Source organism: Crocuta crocuta, unplaced genomic scaffold (genome assembly GCF_008692635.1).
Source record: "Crocuta crocuta isolate KB4526 unplaced genomic scaffold, BGI_CrCroc_1.0 scaffold247, whole genome shotgun sequence".
Classification (NCBI taxonomy): domain Eukaryota; kingdom Metazoa; phylum Chordata; class Mammalia; order Carnivora; family Hyaenidae; genus Crocuta; species Crocuta crocuta.
Window position 1 is genome coordinate 3,007,128 of NW_027531910.1, and position 24,583 is coordinate 3,031,710.

The following is a 24,583-nucleotide window of genomic DNA, read 5'->3' on the forward strand; positions in this document are numbered from 1 at the left end:
TACGCTACCTGGTAAATATATTAAAATAACATGCCTGGGTCACGTGGGTGGCTCAGTCAGTTAAGCATCCGATTTCAGCACAGGTCATGTTCTCCCTGTCCATAAGTTCCAGCCCTACATTGTGCTCTGTGCTGACAGCTTCGTATTCTGTGTCTCCCTCTCTGTCTGCCACTTCCCTTCATCGTGCTCTGCCTCTCTCTCCCTTTCAAAAATAAATAAACATTAAAAAGAAAAACATGCCCAAATATTTTGTATATTTGCACCAAATATTACAGAAGTTAATTAAGCATTTCTGCCTTTTTCCTTTCAGAGGGTAGTACCAAGTGCAGCACCTTGTCTCTTACTTTTGGAGAGTGTGCCCAGACGTGCCCCCTGACAAACCCCAAGAAACTTCATGGACTTTGCAGGCCTGCATGCATCTCACTAAAGCAACTTTGGTGCTTGTAACTTCCTTCTTACCGGCTTCAGTTAGCATAAGGCAATGAATCAGAGTGTACTCTATGTATGCCACAAATAAACAACAAATATTCCTGCATGCTAGATTAAGACAGAAAACAAGAGATTTGTCATAGAACTAAAAAAGAAAAAGGTAAATAGTGCTGCTGTCCCTGACACATGAAGATACACTGTCTCTGATTATGTAAAGTAGCTGGCAGATAAGACAGTGTTTTTAGGGTAATAGCATAGCATACCAGGGTCAAGGGTATCTATTCATTTGCTCCAGTGAACATATCATGTCCAGAACATCTGATCCTTAATCAAAATGAACAGTCATTCTCCACAATTCTTAGAATTTTTGCAGTAGTCAAACAGGAAAGTCAAATGGGTATAAAATAGAAATATTTACTCTGTTATCTCTCAAGTTCTTAATGGTGTCTGCAATACCCACCAAGAATGTGGTATTGCTTTTGATTTAGCATCTTGGGGGAGGATACCATAAGAAGAAATTGTATGGAACACTTCTATAATAATTAGTCACTGCTATAGAATTCCATGGCTAATTAGAGTAATTGTGCCCACTCTATATATGAAGACGCTTGACCTCTGGCATTTTTGGATCCTTAATTCCACTGCAGCAGACCTCACTGTCTGCTGTAGCCTCATTCTATAGTAAGGAGAACCAGTTACTCAGTATATGTTTGCTTCAAATATTTCAGGACTAGAGAGAGAACAGGAGAAACAATCCCAAAGAATTTAGGGTAAGATTGACTTTGCCAAGACTTCATCTTTCAACTAATTTCCGCTAGTTCTTGATTGGACCAGTGGGCCACATGGTTCCATTCAGAGCCAGTATCTAATAATCACCTACGGTCTAGTTATTTGCACTTTTTTTTTCCAGTCACATTATTAAGGGATTAAGCCTCCAGAGAGGACTTGAAGGGAGATTCACAGTAAAAAGTTGAGGGCCTTTTCAAGGGCCTTTCCTCAAAAGGGTCTGGCCTTCCTGCCAATTAAGTCATTCTGGTCTGTGAGATAATTTAAGTTTAGGATTGAGTAAGAGGCCATGAACCCCACTACAGTACTTCAAGTCTTGTTTTTGCTCAGCAGACCTGGAATTTTTGCTTACCTAAGTCAAACAGCAATTAGGAGGCCGCTCAGCTACTTCATTCCCAGAGCCCTGGGAATAATTAGCCACTGCTCTAGACCTCTGTGGCTAATTATTGTAATTGTACCCACTCTATCTCTAAAGGTTACTTGCGAACAACTGACCTCTACCACCCTGGGGTCCCATCGTTTCCACCAGGGAACCTAATTCCATTGCAGCAGAACTCACTGTCTTCTATAGCCTACAGAGTACAACCCCTTTTCATGAATTCCAGTGATTCCTTCAGCGATGTATTTCTTAATGCCTTGGTGAAGAGAATTTCCTACAAGATGACAACTGTCTTGGTATAGTAGCAATCTTCTCCTCGAGGAGGCCCCAATTCATCTCTGTGCTATGTTTGGACTTAATTCTCACTCGGCACATGGAGTCAATGAGGGACTTTGGGAGAGGATACCAAAGAGAATCAGAACCTCCTTATGAAGTATCTGCCCCAGGTAACATCATTTAAAGTTTTACTTTGTTTTGTTTTGTTTTATTGTGGCTTTACTTCTTAATGTGGGAGAAAACTGGTTCTCTTAGACAGGACTAAGTAGTTGAAGAGGCAGAATGGTAGGAGGGTTTCCTCCATTAGAAAGGCATGTTCAGACAGGTGGTACCTTGGTGGCTCAGCTAATTAAGTGTCCAACTCTTGATCTCACCTTAGGTCTTGGTCTCAGGGTCATGAGTTCAAGCCCTGCACTTCAAGTATGTTTGGACAGATTCGAGGGTTCAAATTCTCAGTCTGATCTGTGCCTGTTCAACCCCAAGGCACATCTGTGGGACCTGTTTTTTCCTAATCACCCCTTTTAACTTACCATAAAAGTCCTGGTGGGAGTGTGCACTGGATTTTTGCAAGTCTGTAGCTTTCACCATCAGGCTTTATTTTTGTTCACACAGTGTCTAAATATTGATTAGGGTTTTGAAACATACTGGCCATCCAGGATGTAGTGAAAATGAATGTGCTGTGGATTATGAGAGATTTGAGTTCAAATGCTTCTTCTATTAGAATGGCTAGTTGTCTAACTAGTTACTTAATATCTGGGCCGCATTGGTTTTATTGTTAAAATTCAAGCACTGTTTTTTTATCCATGGTATGTGTAAGGAGTAAACTAGAGGACCCATGTAATGTTTCTCCTCAAAGTAGTGCCCTATGAATTTCTGAACTCTCCCCCTTTCCATCCTTCCCTTTGTTTTCTTTTTTCTCCTTTTACCTGCTTCTGTGTAACTTTACAAAACACTGCTGCTATAGTCCCCGATCTACCTCAAGAATGCAAAACTTTCTAAATTCTGTGTCCTATTAAAAAAATATAAAAATGTTGGAGACACCATTGTATGCCCTTCTGGTATCACCAAACAGTGAAAACATTATTAGAGAAAGTATTAATAAGGCATTGTGAACATCTTGGGAAAACAATAACTCAAATATTTATGCAAAAATTTTCAACATTAGTTATGTAAACAGAGTGAAAACAAGTTTTATTAGAGATCATAAATACTGCAGATTTTAATACTGTTAATTTTAAGGACACTGTTTCCAAAATATAAATAGGAATTAGAAATCTCTAAGAATTTCAATAGCTGACATTATGGTCCACGTCCTTTGAGAGCTAATGCTAAATCTGATAAGTGGGTTACTTTTTTAACTTTCTGTTAAAATTTATTTCCTCCTTAATCATTTGAAAAGAATTAACAGTGTGACAGGGGAAAGATCTTTTCTTTTTTCTTATTCTTACTTACAAGACAGTCATTTGTTTGATTCGGTTTTATTCAGTGACTCCAAATTGGTCAATAAAATGCTAATGATTACCAACATACTATATTTCTCACTTGGAGATCATCATTTAATTCTAACGAATGCCAGTTGGATACTTGTTAAAACAGCAGGAACTAATTCATATATTCAAGTGAAATAAATAAAGTTTGATTGCATATTTGTTCCACTCAGCTTTGATAACTGGCACTGCTAGAGGTTCTTCATATAAATTACCTTGAAAATGCCTGATAACCAGGTCTCATTGCTGAAACTGACATATCAAAAGTGTCCTGTGCCTAACTATCATTGTAGATAGACTCTAGACCTTGGAACTGATGATCTGAAATTCTAGGGAAAATAGTGAGACCTCATGAGGTCCCATAATAGAGACCTCCAAGAGATTATAGATAACTCAATCTTTTTCCAAAGGGTCTCCTCTGTATATAAGCCTACCCACTCCCAATTGAGAAATTCTCTTAAGATAAAGGGTAATCTTAGACCTTCCCAAGGTGATTTGAGGGAAATGTTTAATGTTCACTTTCAGGTAGACTTTCATATGGTCTCTACTTTGAAGAGTCTTTTGATTTCTTGGAGAAATCTGCACTTCCAGGAATTCATCCTTAAATCTACTTCTAGTCAATTATTTCTTAGGGTTTGTTTTCAGAAAATATGACCACTGTCTCTCATTGTGATAAATTCATGTCACTAATATCCCAATATAGTTTTCTTATCTGCTCTTTGCATGCAATCAGCCTATGTATTTACCCTACAGGGCCTTATTTTTGTAGCTCCAGTTTACATTAGCCAAGAAAGTATGCAAAATGAAGAGTTTACTTTCTTATCTTGATGCTTTGTCAACTATGACATAAGAAACACATGAGAAGGTAATTTTTTAAATTTACTTTTTAAAATTTTGTGTAATTTCATTACCAGTAACCAGGGTCACAGTAGATTCGAAAATGTAAATGTTAAATGTCAACAATCTATTATTCATAATTGAAGAGAACAGTAAAGAAAGTAAGAATATCCTGTAAATAGTTTTAGTAAGTTGAATAAGGACATCTAGTGATTCTCTGGCTGCTGATTACTTGCTGTTTACACTTGCCAAATACTTCTATGCATCCTCCTTCAGTACCTCTCATATTCAGAGAGCACATTTTCGAAGCAGGTTCTTTAATACAGATTTCACATTTAACAATCCTTCTTCCTAGAGACTTTGTGTGTTTATTAGAGATCAAACAGTCTCTAATGTCTGGATGAAAACTAAAAAAGAATAAAGTAAGTGTATAGAACTTTACACATGGCTCTTCTTGACAAAGTAGAAAGCAGACGTAAAGATTTCAATGTTGCCTTGAAAAAGGGCTTTAATACTTCTTTACTGTACATACAAATTTTCCATTACTGTTAATAGTTTTTGATTAAAATTTTGACTATATTTTTATTTTTTTAATTTTATTTTTTAAACATTTATTCACTTTTGAGAGAGAGAAAGAATGAGTGAGGGAGGGGCAAAGAGAGAGGGAGACACAGAATCCGAAGGAGGCTCCAGGCTCTGAGCTGTCAGCACAGAGCCTGACGTGGGGCTCAAACCCACGAGTGGTGAGATCACGACCTGAGCAGAAGTCAGATGCTTAACCGACTGAGCCACCCAGGCACCCCTTGACTATACTTTTCAACTCCAAAGTACCAGCGTCAGCAATATTATTACATTCATATACTTAACGTCCACAATATTTTATCTCTGACGTTACTGACCAGGTCATACTGATGAGTCTATACAAGTTCCCAGCTGGTGGACAGTTAATATCAGTTACTAACTTGTTATATATGTCTTCAGTTATTCAGCTATAAATTAGTTGTTTAATATGTATTTGTGTACTGAGTCATTATGATTTGTATTTTTGGCATACTTGAATGAGAGGGCAGTGAACTATCATTAATACAGTATATTTTAATTTTATTTTTTATTTTAGGGAGAGAGAGAGTGAGAGCACAAGCAGAAAAGAGTGGCAGAAGGAGAAAGAGAGAGAGTCTCACCCTCAGTGTGGAGCCTGACACAGGGCTCGATCTCACAACCTGAGCGGAAATCAAGAATTTAATGCTAAACCCACTGAGCCACTCAGGCACTCCAATACGTCTTAGAAACATGATCCTGAAATAGTATTGAATCAGAAACAATCAAAGTTTTTAATGAGAAAAAAGTGAACACAAACATGATTAAAGTGTATAAGAAAAAGAAACCTAAGAGAAAAGCTAAAAGGCTAAAATCTGAAAAGTAAATGTTTTTAAGAAGGCAACAGCTAACAAACAGATATTTATTGAGCACCTGGTGTGTGCAGAACACTCTGCTTGACTTCAGTTCAGTCATAAGTTCTTTACAATTTTGTGTAGACATGTCCCAAAGATAGTCATTTATAAATACATAAACAATTTGCTTGATATTCTGTGTGATGGAGAAGAGATAAAAATAAAATCACTTTTCACTTGATGCTCCAGGTAATGAAAAATTAAAAGAAAGCAACCTTCTAATGCTTGTCTTTACAGCCCACAGAAGGTCTCAGAGGTTGGAATGTGTTCCATACAGTACTTATGCACTGACTGTATGCTGAGAGTGGTTCTATGATTTAAAATAGCTGCCATTAATTGAGTACCTACTATGTGAAGAAGCCATGTTTATGCTTCATGTTTATTAGCAATGATAGAGGCCATTTATACGTATTCCTATTGTATAGCAAATGACTCCAAAGTTCAGAGAATTAACCAAATTACCTGAGCTCACACAGCTGATGAGGGAGTGGGGCAAACAGGGAATCTCTCTAACCCTGCACTTGATGTTATTTCTGCTAAATTCTAGGGAGTCACCCTCAGAGGCATCGTGATGTTAATAACAAAAAGACACCTTCAGAGTCTTGCGTGAATCCCTACATTGTAATTTCACCACCCATTCAATAAACCTATCCACACTTGGAGTTGTTCAAGTATGTTTCAACGCATTGAAATATACTCTTTTTCATTTCTTCAGACACAAATCATCATGTTAATGTAACAGGAAAATTGCTAACTGCCCTCCATTTTCTCTATACACATCTTTCTCCCTGCTAAGATCTAAGAGCATCTCTGAAACAGTAACTTATTGGTGTTTAAAATCTTAATGATGAGAGTGAGTTACTGATGAGTAGGAATGACTCCCAGGTAGTTGCAGTTCCTAATTTCTTATCTTTCTTTTATTCCCATTCCAAAGACATTTAAAAATCCAATTCACTTTTGACAATTTATTAGAGGTTAAAATCACTTGGGCCAAAACTAGACCCAACAATGTTCGTGGCACTAAAGAATATAAATAACTGCAAAGTGTTGATGTTGTAAGTACAGAAACTTCATATATTTTCCTATAGTTATAGGAATTTCAAAGTTTTTGTCTTGGGAGCAATATATGCCCAATTTTCATGGGAAAACTAGTTTTAATTCTCTAAAAATATGAAATGTCTACTATGTGCCAGGCCTTGAACAGGTAGAGGTGAATAAATAAAATATGTATAATCCCCAAACACAGAGGTTACAGACATGAAACAGACATCCACAAGTAAGTATATAATTATAGAATATTATAGTGCAAGGAAGATAAGGAGAGAATGCCAATAATAATAATAATAATAAAATTAATAATGTGAGAGCCATTAGAGATTGAGAAATTATAGAAAAATTAATAGAAAATAGCATTGCAGGTAAGCAGTAGAGGATAAGTTAGAATAGACAGGTGAAGAATGGAAAGTGGAGTGGCCTAGGCAGACCCTATGTGATAATGTGTTTGGCACATTCAAGGAATTGAACTATCTGTCGGATCCTGTGACCCAAGCAGAAGCTGGAGCAAGGTGATGTTATTTAAATAATCAAAGGCCAGATTCCATAAATTTTAGCCCTAGCTTATTAAGGATTTGTATATTATACTAAGAGAAAGACATTAAAGTTTTTAAACATAAGATTGAGATAATTTGATTTGAATCACAGAATGTAATTACTCACAGGATTTAATTAAAACAACATTACAAATGTGCATAACAATATACGGATTATGTTGTTTGTATATAAGTTTTCATATTTGTCTTTAACTTCCTCCTATCTCTTACTTATTGGTCAGCACAAAGGAGCCTAACTAAAGTTTTCATTCTGCACAACAATTAATCAAACCTGATACGTATCGTTCCTTTGATGTTTAATCTCTCTGGGATGAAAACACTGTCATCAGTCTTCCCACTCTACTCCTTGATTATGCTCTCCCTAAAGACGTCATCTGGACATTTCCAAGGTACTGACCAGCTAGATGATTTCATGAGGGTAGGACATGGAGAAGGAAGTGTGGTGACTTTCAAATTCTCTTCCTTCCGCAGCCTTCTCCTTCCTCCCTCTCTTCTACACTATATTCTCCAGTCCCCAAATCAGAAAAAGCCAGGTTTTCATGTTACTTCCCTTCTGTCAAGTATTCTTAACACCGGAAAGCAGTGCTCAGTGCCATTATGTGGAAAAACTTTTTTTTTCAATAATAGGAAACACTGTAAAATGCACTCTAATCCCATGCCTCTTGTAAAAATAAAGGTGGAGGTGGAAGAAATCAGATTATTCTTTCTCAACAAAATTCACTTCCAAGAGATAGTCTCCTTACAAACTCCCCTCATGACGAGGAATACATTTTCCATATTTCTCACTCTTCATTCTCCAACTAATTCCATTTCCACAGCCCACTCCTTAAATCTGAGACAGACAAGTGCTTCCAGAACACTGGGGCAAAAATCACGTAATCAGAAAGGCAGAAGAGAAAAGCTCTTTAACAATTTTTGAAGTACTGCATGCAGTTTGTATAAACTGTGGATATTGTCTAGAACAGAGATGAAGGGGATTTACCCTAAAATGGCAGCAGAAGATGAGTGAGATAGAAGAGAAAGGACAGTGAGACACAGTGATAGGTAAGGGAAGGAAATATCTAACATTTTGCCATAAGCATAAACTAAAAAAATTAATGCACCCCCATTCTCCAAAATTCATATATGTATTAAATGTTTAGAAAATATTTGAATTACAATCCACCATATCAGGAAGTACTAACATCTTCTTATCATTAAAACATTTAAGGAAATTTCCTTATATTTCTTAAGGACTTTGGGAGGACCGTCTTCTGCTATTCCTCTGATTTAATTTTTTTAAACCTAAAATCTTTAAAACATATGCTCTTCCATGGCTGATAATAATAAAAGAAACTGTCAACTTTTGTGACTGAATTACTATTAAGTTCCCATAGTTTTATGTTGATACTGTTTTATTTGTAATCATGTTTCCTCATTGCTGTTTATGTAAGCCATAGAATCAAAATTATACTTTCTGATTTCCATGTAAACTTTATCTGAATTTTTGAATAATTAAACATGTTATCTATCACCTAATAATGTAGATTCTAAGAGGAATAAACTACATATTATATATACATTCAGGTGGATTCTATAGGATGTCAAACATGAATAATGGAAGGTTAAAAACTTACATATCAGGTTAGTCAAAAAGTGTTTGTTGAGCACTGATGGTACTATTCTAGATGCTCCAGTTACAGTAATGAAAAAAAAAACCCACCACTAAAGCCTTGCCACCATGGAGTTTATAATCCAATTTGGGGAGACATGTAATAAAGTAAATAATTTTTCATATTCAAAACTAATAAGTGATTTGGGAAGTAATAAACCAGGGAAGGTGGGTTGAGAACCCTGGACAAGTATGTAGCTGCAATTTTTTTAACCTTATTAATTTATTTTTGAGAGAGAGACAGAGGGACAGAGAGAGAACAAGTGGGGGATGGGAAGGGAGAGAGTGAGAGAGAAGAATTCAAAGCAAGCTCCAGGCTGGGAACTGTCAGGGAAGAGCCCAATATGCAGGGCTTGGCCCATGAACCATGACATCATGACATGAGCCAAAGTCAGATGCTTAACTCACTAAGCCCTCATGTGCCCCTTTCATTGCAATTTTACACAGGCAAGTCTCATTAGGAAGTGCCACTTGGCAGAGATTGAAGGAAGTCAGAGAGCACGCCTGGGAGCATCAAAAGGAAGAGAATTCCCAGAAGGTATAGCAGCAAGTGAAAAAGCCCTGAGAGGAATGTGCCTTGTGTTTGAGGCAGTGAGGCCCATGGAGCTGGGACAGAGCAGAAGGAGGAGGTGACTGTAGTGAAAGGAAGCTGGATCACGTAGAGCCATGTATACCAGACAGGGAGCCTCCCTGCAAAGCTCCTCTACTCTGCCACTGTCTAAATCCCACAGATAAGTTAAAAGAGTAAACACCAAAAGCTATTTATGAAATGTGTGGTGAGTTTAACAAAAATAGCTTTCTTCCAGACATGATAGATATTTCCATTTGTCTCACCCAGTTTTTCTTTCAAATATTTTTGCATTATCCGTGCACAAGGCAGTAGTCTCCAGGTGAGTGAAAATTATGTAATCCTGACTCACTGACTCAGTTACACTCAAATCTCAGGTCATTGAAAGCACCTGGGAAAATTACTAAGAATATGTATTACAGGATCCCATCCCCACAGATACTGATTCAGAGGTTTTGGAGAGGGAGCAACAACAATAACATTCTTCCTATGAAGAGACAGTCTCGTCCACTCTGATTAAGGCAGTCTAAGAGTCACAGATGAAGACTTACCCAACTGGTATGTTGTATCTTCAAAACAGCAACAGATTACACATCCTTCTGCTTGACAATATGTGACTATTCTTCCAGAACATTGGAGTCCTACTTCAGTGCCTGTCCTCCCAACTAGAGGAAGCTAAACTGATAAAGTTCACACCGGATATACCTCTCCGTGGTGTAGAAGGCTAGATGCTTTACTGAGAGTGAGAAGGAAGGGAGTAAAGGGCTGGGAGAGTAAAATTTAGGAAATGGATACGGCATAAGAGAGGTCAACGATGCAAGAAGGAAAAGTGCATTAAATAACCTTGCTGAACCAACCATCCGTGCTAGGTTCTGTTGTACAGGATGCTAATGAAATCCTTTCACAGCCCTCAAAGAAGTGTGTACAGCCCATTAATTGAGTAAACAGAATTTTAAAAGAGATAGTAACTTGTCCTTGGTTATTCAGGGAGGAAAAATTATTGTAAACCTGAGATTCAAATCCACATCCATCTACCTTTAAAGCGATGTCCTATCAATTGTCCTTTCTTCCTGCCTTGGGAACAGTAGAACAATTTTCAAACAGAAGAGTATCCCCAGCTGTGTAAGAAAGTTTTTACATTGAGTTTGAAATTGCATTCTCCACATATTGTCTTTTGTCCTACTCTTTGAATTGAAATATGGTTGACATGTGATATGTCCTACTCTTTTCTAATCTTATTTTCATATCAGTTCTTTAAAGAGACATTCCATGTTCCTCACATCTACTGTATCCTAGTTCTAAAGTAATGTGGGAGATTCCAGCTGTCATTAAATCCTCATAGAAATACCCAGATCTTTAACAGAGTTGGTATTCACTAATGAGTGATCTTGGGTACATTACTAGACCTCTGTGTGCCTCATTTTCCCCATCTGTAAAATGAAGATAAGCATGGTACTAATTCATAGAACAGTTATATAAAACATGTATGTGTACACATACACATAGAGTATGTATGTCTGTCTGTTTGTGTGCATGTGTGTATGTAAATGCTTCAAATTGTGCATGGTAAATGGTAAGTGCTATATAATGTATGCATCATGATTATCATCACCATCATCATCTGTGGTATATAATTATATTGAATTGACTCCACAGCATTTGTGTTCCTTATTTCCTAACTTATATTGTTGTAGGTAAGAATTTACATCTTCTTTAATTAAAAATATAAAGATAAAGCCTATTTATACCACGATTATACTCTTACAGAAAAGAGCTAGTTCTCAATATTTTTTCACTAAAAGGAAAATGTTTCTACACATATAATTTAATATATAAAAGTATTATCACATTTGTAATAATTTCTTTATAGAATGGACAGCATAAAGTCAAAGAACTGATCCTTACTCATTTTCTTTTTGAGAATTTACATCAAAGACTTTCAATTTGCCTTAGAAAGTTTTTCTAAAGGTGATATTTTACATTTAAACTAGAATGGAACATAAGGACTTTTTTTCTTGGGAAGTACACAGGAAAAGACTCCCCAGACCTGGGGAGTATTGCAAAATATTATTTTACCACCTATCCAAGCAGTTCTAAGGTTGTTTCCCAGCCCAGACTGATAAACAGGACTGCCTTTCTCTTGGTCAGGTGACTCATCAAGTGGCCTATAAGACCAAGAAGAGCTAGAGTTCACTCCACTTAGAATAGGCCCTTTAAAAAGGCAATTATTTGGGGTGCCTGGGTGGCTTAGTGGTTTAAGCATCAGACTCCTGATTTTGGCTCAGGTCATGATCCCATGGTCATGAGATAGAGCCCCACATTGAGCTCAGTGATGAGTGTGAAACCTGCTTAAGATTCTCTCTCCCTCTACCTCTGCCCCTTCTCTCTCTCTCTCTCTCTCTCAAAAAAAAAAAAAAAGTAATTATTCAATTACCTGGATTTGTGAGTCACCTGGGTAGCTCTGTCAGTTGAGTCTCTGACTCTTGATTTTACCTCAGTCCCTGATCCCAGAGTCATAGGAATGAGGCCCTGCATGGGACCCCAGGTGCAGGTTAGAGCCTGGTCAAGATTCCTTCTCTCTCTCTGCCCCTCTCTCATGTTTGCTCTCTCTCTCTCTCTAAAATAAATTAAAAGAAGAGAGAATGATGCATTTATATAAGAACTAAGCTCAAAAGCACAAGTACCAGAAATACTTTAATAATAATTCAATAAAGGAGAAAATTATATCTTAATTTGATCTAAGTAATAACTATTTTTAGATTGAACTGATGCTGAACTTCCAGAATGCACACTATACATTCAAATAATTTTTGAATCCTGTTAAATGTTTTATAATGGTGATGAGTACTTTGAATCCGGGCAATATAACGTTTCTATGTTTAGGTGGTGATGAATGACAATGAAAGATAGGAAATCATATTTTACTCTTTTTTGCTATTGAACTCAAAAGAATAAAGTTGTCTTAAAGTAATGAATTAAAATGAGCACTTCCTAAGTTATAAGGAGCAAAAATAAACTACATAAAAGATTCTCCTTACTTCTTAAAAGTTAAAATTACTGATTTTCATGTTTTAGTTGGTGCATTATATCAACATATATTGGCTTCAACTGGACAGAACTTTTAGAAATATTGATTTGATCAATAACCAGTTTTGTGGATATGGAAAAATCATTCAACATCTCCACACTCCAAATTCTGTGTCTGTAAAGTGGGAGAGCAATTTCTTCCATCCATAATTGTTTCAAGACATAAATATAATGCATGTGATATGCTTATTATCCCACTCAGTATATAAATATTAGTAATTATTATTGTGTTAAAAAAGAAACAGAAAAATAAAAGCTATAAATGAAATTATTTTTGCTGATATGCAACTGAAATAGGGAAATATTTCTTTTAAAATTTTTAATGTTTATTTTTGAGAGAGAGAGAGAGAGAGAGATCGGGAACACAAGCAGTGGAGGGGCAGAAAGAGAGGGAGACACAGAATCTGAAGCAGGCTCCAGACTCTGAGCTGTTAGCACAGAGCCCAAAGCAGGGCTCAAACCCACAAAATGTGAGATCATGACTTGAGCCGAAGTTGTGCGTTTAATCAAATGAGCCATTTAGGCACCTGAGGAAATACTTTTTGAAAAAATTAATGCCTTCCCCCTTTTGATGTTAATTTTGCATTTATCAGTTATATATGGAAATTTCCAATAACGGAATAAAACTTATTTTCACTTCTAATCTGTTTTCTGATTTTTATTAAAATCTTACCAGACAGTGGATAAGAATATTTAGCTTACTCTCATATAGTGTTGTTTAAAGTCCAAATAAAAGTCTACAAAGTTGTAATCATGTATAGAATATAGTATACATATCAACCTCCATCTTTACCGTAGTCCCTGAGTTAAAAAAAAAAAAAAGAAGAAGAAGAAGAAGAAGAAGCCTAAGGTAAATCAGCCTGATTGTTCAGAATACTTCATTCACAGGGCAGTGGTACCTTATTTCCCTTCCCAGTATAGATGAAAAATGTCTTATTAATATTCTCCACTTATTGGAGAGCATTGTCCCATGTGACTGAGTACAGAACCAAGGGGAAACCACATACCTCCATTAGGTTCCCAAGGTTCATATATTGGGTTATGTTTGGCTTCAGGCAGTCACCCACAGTGCCTTCAGAGTCACTGTTGCAATGGTTCTCAAAATTATCTATGAATTTTGGATCGGGGAACCTCACCATGAAATAAGGAGGACACAAATGTGGAATGGGAAAAGAAATGGAAAATTCTGAAGGACAAAATGAGAGGTATAAGTACTGCCAGCCGAAAAGCTGAGAAATAAAGGCACCCATAGCTGTGAACATATTGAGTACATTTTCATTTCTAGCATACCATTTCGTTCTAAGGAGAAACAAAGTACTAAGGAGAAATGGTTGGTTGTAGGGCTATAGAGGAAAAGTGCAAAATAATCTGGAATACCTTATGATGCCACAAAGTTTTAAAGTGCTCAAAAGATCATAGAACCATGTCAAACACACAAAGGGCTTTCAATAGCTAAACACTTTGAGCATCAAAATAAATAGTGCTGGTAATACATTTTGCATTAAAAAATCTATATTGTCCTTGTTAATACTAAATAAATAAATAAGAGAAGAGAAAGATCTTCCTAACAACAAAGCAGAAAAATTATACTCATAAAAATTTTTATAACCATAAAAATAATCAATTCAGGAAAATAAATCATTATCAGTGTATGCTAAAACTAAAAAAGCTTGATGGGGAATAGACTATAGCTTCAGTGTATGTCATAACTGATTATTATCAATTGTAAGGAAGATGGTAACTTTTCAGCGAAGCCTGGCAAGCAACACCTTACCAAAAGTCACCAAAGTTAGCATTACCAAATAATTGCAAACTGGCATTACATGTCTTCTGCTGTGGTGCACTGAAATGGACAAGAGATCATTTGTATTCCTGACAAAAACATATAACTTGCATCTATCCATGAGGCAACAACAATAACAACAACAACACAAATTAAGGAATATTCAATAAAACGGTTGGCTAGTGCTCTTAAGAAATGCCAATGTCATAAATGCCAAAAGGTGATTAACAATTTCAGAATAAATGAGAGCTAAGAGACATGAAGTCTTGGTTAGAAGGGATAACATTGAAACAATCGGCAAGGTTGGTGTATGAATAGTAAGTTAAATAATAGTATTTTAACAATATCAAATATTTTATAATAGCACTATATATAAAAGAATGTCCTTTTTAATTTTTTTATGTGTATTTATTTTTGAGAGACAGAGCAAGAGAGAGCATGAGCAGGGGAAGGGCAGAAAGAGAGGGAGACACAGAATCTGAAACAGGTTCCAGGCTCTGAGCTGTCAGCACAGAGCCTGATCCAGGCCTCGAACTTGGGAGGGGTGAGATCATGACCTGAGTCAAAGTCGGACACTTACCCAACTGAGCTGCCCACATGCTCTTAAAAGAATGTCCTTTTTAAAGAACACATGCAAACTGAAATATCTAGAGGTAAACATGTGTGATATCTTTAATTTGCTCTCAAATTGTCAAGCAGAAGTATGTACACACACACACACACACACACACACAGAAAATGGGACAAAAGCTAACAACTGGTGAATGTGGGCAAAGAAAATAAGAAAGATCATTAAAGTGTTCTTGCAACCTTTTAATTCACTTATAATTTTTTAAAATTAAAAATTCAAAGGAATAAAGAACAAAGGAATGAGTTACTTTTAATTCATCCTGAATTTACTTTGGTACCTTACCCAAGACTGGGAGTGAAGTCTGTCAAATGAAGGGAAAACTATACATTTTTAATCATGGCACCATGAATACCTCTTGCCCATCTCCCTAAAAGAGGTATTTCCAACAAAATGTTACTTGTGTATGTAGTTATTAAAATTTTCAACATTTTGTCATTTTCATGAACTCTATTTTACTATTAAAATAGTAATAATTACTCTAAAATTGAGAATGCCTCAGAATTTCCCAGGGAGTTTGTAAGAATGAACATTCCTAGCCATATTCCCCAGAAATCTTGACTCCGTAAATGTGCTGTGGGCACAAGCATCTGTGTTGTTAATAAACACTCACTCCAGGCGATTCTGAAAGAGATCATGACAAACTACCTGGAGAGAAATGCTAAGGTGCTTGTGAGCTCCCTCCAGGTAGAAGCCAGCAGAGTCTCAGTCTCGCTTTTGCACAGGAGTAAGTGCAAGCAGTGAGCAGAAGACAGAAGAAAGATTTTTCCTGAAACCCAGAGAACAACCATTCTGGAGCAGAGAAGTAGAATCTACTCAATTTTGATTTGGTTCTCTAGGACCCAACAATTAATTTCTTCTGCCTTTAACAAAACATGTTGAACATTTTCCTTACTACTTCCTCCTCATCTTCTTTCCATGGCTAGATATAAATCAGGGTTTAAATTGTGTGTTAGAGACTAGAATTTATAGTCATTCCCTTTTTAGCAATTAAAAATATTGGATAATTACAAATAAAATGCCTGTGAACCTGCCATTTAACTTCAAGTTATTGATATTTTTGTGATTGTTTTCTTTCTTATAAAAAAAATATTTCTGGGGCACCTGCGTGGCTCAGTTAGTTAAGCATCCAACTTAGCTCAGCTCATGACCTCACTGTTGTGGGTTCAAGCCCCTCATTGGGCTCTGCTGACTGCTCAAACCCTGGAGCCCTCTTCAGATTCTGTCTCCCTCTCTCTACCCTGCTGCTCCCACTCTGTACCTCTGTCTATCAAAAATAAATAAACATTAAAAAAATTGTTTCAGTTGAAGTTGAAATTCTTATTGTTTGACCCTCCAGGTCTCATTCCTATACCCCATTCTCATCCCCAAGAGACAACCATCATTTGCAATTCAGTGTAAAGACTTCTAGTTCATTTTCTTCACATGTACAACTGTATATATGTATATATATATTTATATGTATACATGTAGAAAATATAAATATATTCTCAAAGACAACATATAGCATTTTAAGTATGTTTCTTATTTACATAAATGACATCATATTATGTGTTACATTTTGATATTTGATTTTGTCAGTCAAAATATTTTTAAACTCTTCATGTTGATAAAGATAACTTTAGTTCAATCAACAGACATTTAAAATAAATGTAGCTTAAAGTGACAACTAAGATAAATCTGGTTTAGAACAATGTATATTTATGATCTCACAATTTCCACAAGAAATCCAGAGTCTAGCCATGGCTTACCTGGTGCTCTACTTAAGAGTCCACCGGCCATAATCAAGGTGACAGTGAGAGGTTTAGGCTCATCTAGAGCTTGAGGTGCTCTTCTATGCTGATGTAGTTGTTGGCAGAATTGAGACCCTTCAGTTGTAGACTTGAGGACAGCAGCTCGCTTTCATATGACCATCTGCACTGGCCGTTCACAACAGGACAACTTAATTCTTCAAGGTCAGAGTGTCTGTCTTCCGGTGTGTGGCAGGTAAGACCGAATGCCAAATACACAGGCAGTCCTCTCTTTTATACTTTGGGAATATAAGATATTATACATAAAACATAAAAATGATAGCACAAATGGAAACCAGGCAGAGTGATCTTAACTAGCAGCAATAAGTTATAACTCTCATTATTTTTCTGTACTTCTTAAAAAATTTGTCAAAACTTTTGTCAAAACATTGACAACTCTCTTACTGTAAGTTAAAAATATATAAAAATATTTTAAAATAGTAAAACTAAAATATATTTAGAACTGTAATTTCACAGTAGAAACATGCAGAATTTGTGTTTGATTTCTGTGTAAAAGAATAAAAAACAACTTATCAAAAGTACTTTGAACAGTGCTTGCCTTCTTCTGAACATATAATTTTTTTATATGGAACAAGGATCTTCTCTGTGCCTTGGTGAAATTCCATAGTCCCTTCTAAGTTTGAGTCAGCTTCCAAAATGTGAACCTTTATACCTTCAATATCATAAGCGGTCTCTAAGAGTTCCTTGAATGCAAGGTGTTCTGTCTGTCTCTTTTTCTGGATGCCTTCGTGCCTTTCAGCAAGGCCCCTTCCATCATCTGCATCAATCAGTTCACATTTACTAGGTTCTTCATTGTGCATAATGAGAGCCTCTCCTTTACGGTCATTTTGCAATTCAGTGTCTTCCTTCCACAAGTCCTTAATAGGGTTGTGTTCCAACAATGACCTGTCTCATCAACATTCAATATTTGATAATCATTGTAACTACCTTACCCAGTACTTGGAATCGGGTTGCAAATTCTACAGTTGCATGCTTGTCAGTTCTAGTAACCTCACCAATGTTAATGTTAATGATTTCACTCAACTTCTAAAACAATGAAACCAGCCTCTAATGGCAGTAAAATTTACTCCTTCAGCCTCAGTAATTATCTTCTATTTCTTTTTTCCAGTGAGGCGGCCAAATTCAGTGCTTTGGCCTAAAATGTTAGACAAACTGAATGGGATTGCTATTATTATTACATTCTTTAATCCAAAGTAGAAGTAAGCACTCCATTTCTAGTGTAGTTTTAACTGAAGATATTGAAATAATTTTGCCTTTAAAAAAATAATTTCATTGTGTTTTTTTGATGTCATTGAAATGTCTTTGAAAAAGTCCTTTCATGCAGGGGTAAGTCTTGTCCTGTTTTTACTTTACTATCTCTATTTTCAAATATTTTAATCAAATCCAATCTTACTCCCAGCGTTTTCACTTTTCATTTCTTTGCTATACTTTCATCTTTGTTAGTCAACTCCCTCCATTCGTTTTCCATTTCTGTAAAATGCTACTTGATTTATTGCAGGGAGACCAGGAGACCATACAGCTACAGGCTCTCCTCTCTGTGTATGAATTGACTGACCAGTCACCAACAGATTTTGAAAGAAAGTCAGTGATTGATCACTGATCGTGATATTGTTATACCCAGATCACAGTATCCTCAACGACCAGAGACCACCGGGGAGACCGAGTCACGCATGCAAAGGCAAAGGGCTTTATTACGGGCTCGAGCTTGGGCTCCCAGACCTCACCAACGCAGTGGATCCGTGCTGAGAGCCTCGAACAAAGGCAGAGTAGGGTTTTTATGGGGTTTGTGACAGGGGAGTTACAGAAGTTGTGGCATGGAAACAGTGATCCAATCATAATTATACAATATCATTGACAGCGGGTTTAACCATACACATTGTCTGGAGTATTTGTTACTTTTGGTGAGATCCAATTACAACATTTAGAGTACTTTTAAATTCAACCAATTACAGAGCGAGCCTAGGGTCTTGTTCGGCGCCTAACGGGTTAACTTTAACATTAGGCAGCTAAGATTTATCTATAGTTGCTGGCCTTTCTTGATTGGGCGTTGCCAAGGTAGTGTGGTGGAGTGAAGTGGTGGGCAGTTTCTTCGGCCTTGGGCAGTGTGTAGCTGCCTGATAGTTTCAGGGAAACTGAAACTTAGGCCTTCTAGTTTAGAGGGGAAACTTAAAGCCTATTATGGAGTCAGTCTGGTTTAGACTTGTGTCCTTACAATAGGCACCAGCTACTTACATAGTGATATGTACACTGAAGAAGTAGCAGCAAATTTTGTATTTTTGCAGTGGCTTACAATTAATATATAGTGGATTGTGTAGATCATTTACCATAGTAAATGAAATGTGTGCCTATCGGAACTGTGCAAAGCAAGGACTAACTGTATATTGACACCTGACCACAACCGTGACATTCTATCATCTTTACCATATTCTGTTGGTTAAACACAAGTAATAGGTCTGCTCACACTCAAGGAGTAGGGATTATACAGAGCATAACACCAGAGTAGGGAGAAGGGGTGATTATGGAGGCCTTCTTGCAATTCTGCCTATGATAGCGTTTATAATTTTACTGCTTAATTCTGTAGCACAATACATTCCTACCAGGAGTATATGAGGGTTCCTGCCTCTCCACAATTTCATTGAAACTTGCTATTATCAGATATCTATTTTTGCCAATTCAGTAACTGAAAAGCATGATCGTTATTTGAAATTGCATTTTCTTGTCATTAAAATTTAGTAATTTTTATGTTTTTAGATAATCTGCTTCCTCTCTTTTGAATCAATATTCATTGATTATTTTCCTATTGTTCATAGTTTTCATTTTACTTCCTAGGAGTAGTTTATGTAATCTACATAGTGATTCATGGTATATTGCATATGATGAAAATGTTTCTCCCCAGTCTGATCCATACCTTTAATCTAGTTAATCATGTATTTTATTGTATAGAAGTTTTAATTTGAATGCATTAAAATTTATCTGACTTTCCCTTTGTGTCATTTAAAAAATCCTGTTCAAGCCCCAAACCAATGCCATTATTTTTTCTTCAGAAAAAAATAACACCAAAGTATAGAGTTAACAATTGGTTGCTAAATCAATGAAAATTATTATAAATGTGTCACAATAACTCCTTTCAATTCTAAAATTTAATATCAAAAGCAAACATAAAATTAGGAGGAATTAAAACAAATCATTATTTTCTATATTTACTGCATTCTCCAAAAATATAAATAATGCATTACGACAGCAATCCTTTCCGATAGGACATAGGCAGAGATACCAAAGGCAATTTCAGATTGAGCAAAAAAGGAATATGACTGAGGTATCTTGGCAAATTTACACCCAAAGTTAAAAGAAAAGTGCTACTATTTATTTGTAAAATCTTGAATGCCTTAAAATGGCAACATTACTATAAAAATTGTCCACTACAAGCTGAAAATACCACTCTCAAGTTTGGCCTGGACAAGTTCCTTCCTAGAATATGAGTGTTTTCTTTTCTTCTTTTTCTTTCCAAGTAGGTTAATACAAAAGCACTTCAGATAATAAGAAAGACAAAGGATTGAGTCTTTTCATCAAAACATGAAATGGAAATGCTGTGAAATTAAAGATAGAGATCTGTTTATTTGTATAGAGACAAATTAAAAATGCATCTGTAAAACAAAGCAGTCAGCTTTTTTGTAGTTGGTGTTCATCTGAGCTAATCTAAAACACACACACGTGCGCGCGCGCACACACACACACACTCTATATATGAAATCTTCCCATTAAAAAGTAATTAGAAGTGACTTTTAAAAATAGCCTCCCAAATGCCCATTGTATCATTTCCGACAACTCCTTCATCTTAAGGTTTTTGTTAAAACTGTCATTGTACTAACTGGGTTGTGATTCTTTTTTATTTCTACTAAATGGTTCTAGGAAAATAATATTCTCCTGTGTTTAAAATCAGTTTAACTTATTTAATACATATTGTTTCACCTAGAAAATGCACACACCTTTAAAAGTCTATTTCTATTACCTATGTACTCATTATCAATATGCAAAGAGAACACTGTAATTCAGCAAGAATTTCCACATGGATCCTCTTAACGAACCCAAAGTCTAGATATCTGCTAATATAACCTGAGGCTGCAGAGTTCTATAGCCCAACCTACTGCCTTGTGGGTTGCAGTTTATTCCCTGTGGGCACTACATCAACATCTGAAAACCTGAATGGAGGATTTAAAAGGAAAATTTTTTTTTCAGACATAAAAACTTCAAAATCAACCTCCAGATGGTTTCAACGCATTTTAAAATTTCAGCCTCAGAAATTCTCTGTAGGGTTTTCTATCTTTTTAATTCTTTGATCTGAGGAATGTTCAGTAGAGTGTTTTCTATTGCTCTCTTTGAATTTTCCTTATATTTTCATAGCTATCATTTATTAATGACCATTTATTTTTGAAATCTCATTAAAGGGCAAAACGTACAGGTGTAAGAAGTCTCTTCTAAGGTGTCGTCCCTCACTGAGGGACAGAAATGCCTGAGGAATGAAGAATTGACACTGGATTACAATAGTTTAGGGAATAGAGACAAGCTCAGTGTACTAGTTCCTCTAAATATACGCCCCCTTCTTCTGGGATTGGGGGCGGGGGAGGGGGGAAGGAACTTAAAGGGAATCCTATGCCCTCAGACCTCCAGTTGTGTAGGGCCAAAGGAAATCTCAGCAGAAAATGAAAAAGAGGAAAATGTGTTCAGGGTATTTGACCCCTTGGCTCCCTTATTACACATGACCAGAAGTCACTGCTCCTGGCAAGGTAGGCAACTTCTCCTCCCAGGATCCTAGAACTGCTTTTCCAGCTCTTTTCAGGCTGAAGGGTGGTAACAGCTTTGCAGCTACTTGCTCTGTTATTCCGCTATCCTTTGTGGTTCCTCTACACTCACACTTTTGAAATAAAATGCCTTTTTGTAAATATACTTATCTCCAATAATCCTAAGTATTCCATGTTTTGTCGGGACTCTTGATACATTTACTACAAGAAATTAATCTAATTAAAATCAATGATTCTTGGGACACCCGGGTGGCTCGGTTGATGAAGCATCAGACTTAGGCTCAGGTCATGATCTTGCAGTTCCTGAGTTTGAGCCGCACATCGGGCTCTGTGCTGACAGCTTGGAGCCTGGGGCCTGCTTCAGATTCTGTCTCATTCTCTCTCTCTCTCTCTCCCTGTCTCTCTCTCGTCCCCCCTCCCCCACTCATGCTCTGTCTCTCAAAAATAAATAAACGTTTAAGAAAATTTAAAAAATCAATGATTCCACAGGCAAATATTTTAAACACACACTTTTCCTAATCCAATCACTCATGACAATAACAGCATGACAACTATTTTGAAGCATTTTGGGGTTTTGGGTTTTTTTTTTGTTTGTTTTTGGTGTGTGTGTGTATGTGTATGTGTGTGTGTGTATGTGTGTGTGTGTCTAAAAGGGATCTTGAGAGATTCAGATTGTGTATGCCGGGTTATGACTGAACCAGTCAAAGGAACTAAAAGAACTCATATTTTCTCACACAGGAGAAGGAAAGACAGTATGTGTTGGGAGTGAACTACCAGGGACCAGAAGAAATAGTTGAGTTGTGCTGGAATAATTCACCAGAGGAGCCACAAGGATGGCCACCCTTATAAAAGAGCAGCAGAGATGACATGAGCAGGAGAGAAAGAATGGATGTGAGAAGGGAATTTGTGAGTGTTACAGGGACTCTACTGGTAGGAAGTGCTAATAAGATCTCCTTGAAGAATCTGGCCTGAGGGGTTCAGAACCATTTGAGAAATTTATGTGGACTATGGATCTACTGCTAGAAGAATGTCACCAAGGCCTTCCTGAGCTGTCATAATTCTGAGGGAACATGAGGAGGAAAGTAAGGAGGTAACTTGTGCTTTCCACACAGTATAAGAGCAACCAGCTTTGCTGAGTGATGTACGTGGGGAGTAGGAAGTGATGCTCATCCTTGAAATTCAGTTCTCTACGGGCAAGGGACTCAGGTGGAGGAGGATAAGCAGATACCTTCTCAACATTTGCTTGTGAGCTTCCTAACAGACTCTAGTCTTGTCCTAAAGTGCTGTAACCAGCTCGAAAGCAAGCACCATCTCCCAGTTCCTATCCTTGTTGAATCCTATTTCTAGGATATTCGTCACAACAGAGTTGACTGACGCAGACAAGACCAGCTGCAGCCTGGCTCTTACTGGGGAGTGCCTAGAAGAAACAGGAGACATGAACCTTCTCCAGGTAGAAATCACCTGCACAAGGTAAAACCTCTCCTAAAAATGGTCTCCCAGTTAAGTTGGCCCACCCTTCTGAGAAAAGAAATTCAGGGTTGAATTAGGGGAAGAGTCTTTGAGTCTTGAAGTGATAGAGGCCTAGATACTATGAGTAAATACCGTGTCAATTTTCTCATTGACTCCTTTAAGAAAGAGACTATGTACCCACTTAATGAATAAATATTAAAATTTCATAGAAAATAAGCCAAGCACTATTCTGGGTACAAGGGATCCAACACTGTATGATAGAGACAAAACACTGCCTCGTGGCACTTGTAGTCAATGAGGAAAGACACACAACAAACAAGATGAGTGAGTCAGGTATGTCGTATGTTCTAATGAGGGTAAATGCTGAGAGGAAACTGAGAAGGGATCTAAGGAAGAAGTAAAGGAGGGAAATGGGTCAACAATTGGAAGAAGAGGGTCCCAAGCATAGCAAACAAATTCAAAGGCCCTCAACAGAAGTCGTATGTCCCAGGAACAGTAAGGGGCCAGTGCAACTGGAATGGAGTGCACTAGATAGAACACGACAAAAGAAGAGGTGAGGAAGCAAAGGGGCCAAGATGTGGTGAGGCCATCGTAAGGACCCTGGCTTGTACGTGTAGTGAGATGGGGATGATGGCAAAGAGGTGATACTTTGAAGACCACCCTGGCTGCCATGTTGAGAATGGCTGCAGAGCACCAAGGGCTGAAGCAGGAGACCGGTTAGGAGGCCACTCAAAGAGCACAGCCAGAGACTTGGCATCAGGGACAGGGTGTTAGTGGGTGAGGTGGTGAGATTCGGTCCAATTCTGGCTGTGTTCTGGAGGCAGGGACTGAAGGCCATGATAGCCCAGTCCTTGTTCCACTTCCTCCTGGGCCAGAGGGAGCTTCTTGAACAATGTCTGACCCAAATCCGGTTGGAAGGCAGCTTATGTAGATTTGCTGAAAGTAGCAAATATAGGGGCGCCTGGGTGGCTTAGTCGGTTAAGCGTCCGACTTTCGCTTAGGTCATGATCTCGCGGTTCGTGGGTTCGAGACCCACGTCGGGCTCTGTGCTGACTGCCGGCTCGGAGCCTGGAGCCTGTTTCGTTCTGTGACTCCCTCTCTCTCTGACCCTCCCCTGATCACACTGTCTCTCTCTCTCTCTTTCTCTCCTAGAAATAAATTAAAAAAAAAAAAAAAGAAAGTAGCAAATATATACCAGTTGAGAAAGAGGTATTGAAGAGGAGGAAAACCATTATTCATAGGGTTAGCATCCTCTCAAGTGGAAGATTTGCTTTCATCAAATTTACATTTCCTAATGATGTTGTGGTATACAGGCAAAAAAAAAAAATTTTATATAAATCTTTCGAAGGGGCTATGGAGTACTATTCATTAAGCCTTTGTTTTTCTGAGTGCGTTATTATTATCTGAGTTGAGAGCCAGGGCTAACAGGATGAGAACACTGAAGGAATTTTCCCTAGTGCTGTGGATGTTTTATCCACTAGCATGCAAAGGCATAATGCTGAGAATCTACAGGGTCCTCTGAAAATATGTC

At 37.3% G+C, this 24,583-nt stretch overlaps 1 long non-coding RNA gene across 1 annotated transcript in view; it reads left to right on the forward strand.

Annotated features, from left to right (window-relative positions):
* The first annotated feature begins 16,800 nt into the window (after positions 1–16,800).
* Positions 16,801–24,583, forward strand: part of LOC144240372 (uncharacterized) — an 86,735-nt gene continuing 78,952 nt past the window's right edge. The window contains exons 1-2 of the long non-coding RNA XR_013337696.1: positions 16,801–16,958; positions 22,930–23,052. This is a non-coding gene — a long non-coding RNA (uncharacterized LOC144240372). The remainder of the gene's footprint in view (positions 16,959–22,929; positions 23,053–24,583) is intronic.